The sequence below is a fragment of the Siphateles boraxobius genome, unplaced genomic scaffold, assembly GCF_051911475.1.
Source record: "Siphateles boraxobius isolate OS27281-9 unplaced genomic scaffold, OSU_SipBor_1 22, whole genome shotgun sequence".
Lineage (NCBI taxonomy): Eukaryota > Metazoa > Chordata > Actinopteri > Cypriniformes > Leuciscidae > Siphateles > Siphateles boraxobius.
Window position 1 is genome coordinate 35883446 of NW_027508833.1, and position 6032 is coordinate 35889477.

Here is a 6032-nt window from a genome sequence, read left to right on the forward strand (position 1 = left end):
AAAATAGAGATTGATAAGGCCAGTCAGAAGAGAGAAAGGTGTCAACAGTCACTCCCACAGCCGCTGTAGGCCTATACCCTCACAGCAGCCTTAACTAGTTTTGTAATTTGATGCAAATGTAATATACGAAGTACACTATAGTGTTATAAATGTAGATACATTTTTCTAAAAAATGAAAATATAGAAAAACGTTGCAGGATATACAATGCTGATGACCATAAAAAAAGGGGGTCTGTTTGATTCTTGAAAGTGTTTTGATGAGAATCTGACTGAAATTGTCAATTTACAATAAAAAAAAGAAAAAAAAACAGCTCATAAGATTACTTTGTTCGAGAATCTGACTGCATCGACAGACCGCACTGTTTTTATAAATTAATAAGGACCAACTTAAGAGTCATTCTTTCTGGAATCGGAATGCATTGATCACGCAGCTCCATGTTTGATTCATTAAAGAACCAGCTTATAACAATCACCGTTCAATAATCGTACATCATTGGTCACAAAAATGCCTTATCTTATCCCAATCAATCAATAAATCAATCAATCAATCAATCAATCAATCAATCAAGGCCTTTAAGTGTCATGAATTTACACTAACAACATGTTTCATGTCACATCTTTGTTGACTAGTCGTGTATGATTTATCTTTCTGGGAAGCTAGTTGTTTATTATTTATGAGTAAAATTAAGATTTTGGTTAGCCTAAAATTAGGCATTTGAAGATATTTTTACATCTTGTTCTAAAATGTATAGCCTGTTACAAGCATACTCTGTAAAAAGTGAACATGTGTTGCTTTAAGGAGGTAGGCTATATCTACCTGATTCTACCTCTAAATTCTAATTTTGTTGTTGTAACCTAATTCAATCAAGTTTATGTAAACAAGGGAATGCCGTTTTAACTTAATTGAGTTACACTGACCCAATATAAAATTTCCAATAAAGCTCAGGAGTGACACATTCGACAGATGCGCACTATACTGCACCACACCTATAAAGGCCAGTATAGTCTTGCCTCATGTCAGCTAGGACATCTGCTCTGATGGACAAAGATGAAAAGGTTTGTGTTCAGCTGCTCCTTGGCGAATTTTGCTTCAATGAGAAATTGTGATTTGGGGTTATTATACACATTATGTTGCATCAAAGAGAAAATCACAATTGACAAAACAAACACACTCAAAACATTATTTTTTTGCCTTTGGTCAGTTTAATTAAAATGACCCAAAGCAACAATTTAACATTTACTTAACTTAATTTGTGTTAAAGCAATTTACGTAAAATACATTAGGTGGATTATTAGCCCCTCCCATTCTGAGGACGTTGAAAATATCCCTCCCATTCCCATGGTGGCCATATTATTCCAAGATTAACATAGCTTCTAGTTTGACTTCGTCCATGAGTATTCATTCAAGTGATGAGATTACTTTAGCAAACAAATTGCATTTAGTTATTTAGTCCGTTAACATGTAGGTTACGACCTATGTAAAACGAATAATAGTTTTACATTTTTGTAAAAACGAATGCAAGCTAATGTTAGTAAAGTATCAGTCCTATCGTTATCTACCCCTTGCATTCGTCACGGGGCCACCGACTATAAAAGCGCGAAAGGCAAAGCTTGAATTTCCAGGTATGTCCCTCTTTGGCTAATGTATTTTCAAGATAGAGGCGCAACATGGCTGCCGCCATTTGAGCGACTCGCTCGTATTTTTATGGCAGATTCTACGCTTACGAGAATACTTGATTAGTTGGTGAAAGTAATTATGCATAAATGAGCACATATAAATTTGAAAGAACAAAGTGTTTTTTGCTAAGAATCAACTTAAACATGTACACAGTGTAGCTTCATGTTAATGTTTAATGTTCAATATTTTTGGACATTTAGAGGAGTTTCTGTTATTGAATTTTGTTACCTTGTGCTGAAGAGTATATAGCGCTTATGCTTAGGCTGTGGGCACTCGGTGTTCCTTGTTCAATAACAATTCAAATTAAGTTAAAATTAGTTAAAATAATGTAATGTAATTGATTTAAACAATTAACTTATTGTAGTATCTAAATCAATTAATTTTTATTTACCCAATTAAACTGATTTATTTGAAATGAACTAAATTAAGTTGTGTGCAAATAATTCTTCAATTAAATTAAGTAAGGGTAATGAATTCATTTTTTTAGTGTTTTTACATCAAGGTGGAAAAGGACTTACATAAAATAAAAAGATTATAAATCAAACATATTAAGTAATTTTACCTTGCTGGAGTAATCAGGTTATATAGGTTGACAATTACGTTTCAGTAAAACCTTTTTTCAGGTTTCAGGCTATTTTAGATGTTACCACATGAAGTAAATTTAAGTTGAACTGACAAAACATTTTTCAGTGTACCCAAACTTGAATTTTAAAATTGCAGTGTTTTTAATGTGTGATTTAAGGTTCGTAAGTTTGCTTAACTTTTCCAATAAATACACTTTTCCAATAAATACATTTTTCCAAAAAAAAAAATGTAAAAACGCTGTTCAAGGTTGCTTTTGGGTATGTTTCAAATATTTATACAAATTGCATTGTATAACATTCTTTTAATGGGTCATTCTAGTTCAAATCATCAGTACAACAGAATTCCCATAATGACTTTGGCAATGTTCCAGCTGTGAATGTATTAACATCTTACATTCCTATCTCAGTGAGATGAAAATGAAAAGGCAACGTACAACAATCCTTCAAGGAAGATTCATCGTATCTTATATATTTTTTGAATATGAACAGAGGGGGTTGTCAATAGCAAATGACAATAATTGCAGTCAATATATGTGCATGCACATGTGATGTATTAGAGTAGACCGTCTCAAAGAGTTTAACTTTGCATGACCCCTTGCCTTATGTTAAGTGCACAAACTGCAGAGATGATGTAGTGAATTATCATAGTTCTTGTTGAGACATCATGATTTTAAAATACAGCTGTTAAGAGACAATTTATTTTATTTCCCATATACACTAGCTTCTGTTTCCCTTTCCTTTTCCCCATTGTCTTTTCACCTTGGCAATCGCACTTTCTGTCACTGAGATGGCTAAAATTATGTGTCCTTTGGGCAATAATAGAAGTGCATCAAAGGCACATGTGCACTCACATTCCATGTTCACAGTGTTCATAAGCTTCCTTCATGGACCGTCATTATCCTCTGCCAGTTTGATTTTGGAATCACAATACCAAACTTACCCATAATATTGGCATGGATCTTATTTCAAGCCAGAACATAAACAATGGAAAACATGGAAGTGTTGTGAACATATCTTTCATATCCAAAATAAAACAACAAAACACATTCTATTGAATTTATAGAAAATCATCTGATTTTAAAGAGAAAACATTACCCAGAGTGCTTGTAACCATCTTCAAGAACTTATAATGCAGTGCTATTGTAGGAAGTGTATAAGAGATTTGACTCTTGGCAATTTAGTTTACTGAGCAGCTATACACAAATTCTCATTCAACTAAAGGAAGTGATGTGACTCCTGCAGAGAATCGGTTTACACTCTATCAGGTTTCTAGTTAGATCTCATTTTTGACCAGAATTTGACCTATGACACATAAATCCATTTTCACAGCCAGCGACCGGAATTGTGATTGTATTGAGACTGTAAGCCTCCCACAGGATGACAATTAGCAAAGATTAGCACACCTGGTCTTTTTCTACCATGTAATGTGTAGTTTAGAGACTGTGTTTATGGTATAGCTCTTTAAAAAAAACATAAATGGAAATTAACTGTGCCTTGCTCCAGAATTGATCATTTTCACTAAGCTATATTTCAGGTCAGAATACACAGGGACACAGACATATTTTCTATTTATAGCACATCCTTCCTTTCAGTGCACTGAAAATGAGAATCCTGCTATATGTCACATAAACTTTTTTTTTTTTTCATTGTATGGACAAAAACACTAAGCAGTATTGGAATGACATGAGGGTAAGTGAAAATTAAATTGAGTGAACTTTAAGAACAGATTCGTTCAATTTACAAGTAATTTTCCTCATATTCCATGAATGGGGCCAACTACCAATGCAGCAATTATCTTTTTTAGGATATTTTTATTTTAACATAGAAAACCTGTTAAACAAACGGTGTGAACATTACAGGATGTGTCTGTCAGTATTGTTATACCTTTAATCCTGCTGTCCCATCTTGCAGAATAAAAAATGTTTATGTACAGCACATTTGGGCTTAAGCTCATGACTAGCATCTGTCCATTTATTGGCATTCACTCTTCACTTCAATTGACTACTTGAAAAAACACTTAGGTCAAATGTCAAACTGCTGACTCATTGTAAATCTCAGGGAGAACATCCACTGGCATTTGAAAGTTAAACAGTGCCCATTCTTTTTTAGGGGCTCACAGAATATAAATAGAGGAAAGTTTTCTGATCTTAGCAAGATAACGGTCTAATCCATGTTACATAACATTATGAGAAGCAACCCCTTGACCCATGCAGTGTGAAAACATGTAGCTTGTGTTTGCCATGCACGTGAATGAGCTTATGCTATGCCTTAGAAAAACACTGACATTGCATGAAGTTTCACCAGTGTGGTCAGTGGGAAAGTTCTCATGAGCAAACGTTTACTTGAACCATTTTATAAGTCCATCTCCATGTCAAACATTGAAATAGCACTAGCGAGAAAGTTATTATGAAATTCTTAAATAATTTAGTAGTTGTTTTGAAATACATTTTTTTCACCATAATGTGTAATGAATAGATGGCTGTTTTTATTTTTCACTTTTGGCCTAGAGGACTTATATGGTCGCTCGCATATGGACATATATACTGTATGGTGTAGTTAATAACGGCATGGCAAAAAAGGTAACACAACACAATAAATTGAATTCGTTAACATTATTTAACTACATTAGATAACATGAACAATCTCAACATTTATTAATACATTTATCAAAAGTTGTATCAGGTAACATTAGTTAATGCACTGTGAAGCATGAACACAAACATTTTTATTCACTAATATTAGTTAACGCGTTAACTAATGTTAACAAATGAGACCTTATTGTAAAGTGTTACTGTAAAAAGTTTCCAAGACTTTATCAAGTTAAAAAGGGACAAAAGTGTAACATGTCTTGTAAAGTTCTCTATAAGTACACAAACTGATTTTTTTTTCCTTCTAAAATCTCTGAGGGGTGCATTTTTTGAATGGCAACAGCAAACAAGAAGACATTATAGAAGCAGCTTTCATACGTTTCACGTGGCCATTATGCTCTTATTCCAATTGCCTTGTACCACTTTAGCAAAGCGCTACAGCTGTGGAATATAAGTGTGCTTACATACAGAACCATTTAAAAGGTTTCATAGAGGTTAAGAGCCTCCTTCACTTTGCCAATACAAAGTACAATGGCTATAGTGGAGCATATTGCCTTCCACGAAATGCAGGCCTGTTGAGCAAACCTCCAGAAAAGACCATTGGTGCCTTGAACATGAAGTGGAAAATACAGTTAAAGAAAAATAGACTAGGTCTTAACTTCTAAAAGGGATTTCTTTCTGTTTGTTTGTTGATAAGGAAGATAGGAAGAAATATTCCCGTTCACACAAATGTTGATTTGCTGTTACCTTTACCTATTTTCCACCTGAGCTTAAGGAAATGAGACTTATTAGGGACTCACAGTTTCATGTCTCTTTCTGCTTATTTACAGCTCCACTGGGGAATTCTGAAGTCATAGGCAAGGATGAGGATAAGCACGATGTCTCCTCTGGGATTGGAAAGAATGAGGAGTCAGCATGTACTGTATAGACAAGGATATGACTGCTGCATCTCACACCTGCAGTCCCATTCACCAGAATAATGACAATCACCTGTCCCTCATCATCACGTTAATCAAGGACTATATATATACCCATTCTCTTTCCCTCGTCTCGTTTGTGTATGACCCACATGCTTTGTTTGCTCGCATATTTTTCACTTATAAGCCCAAGCAAGTATTGTTATTATGGAGTGCGTTATATTATTGCTTTCTACTGACCTTTTTTGTCTTGTGTTGTCCCAGA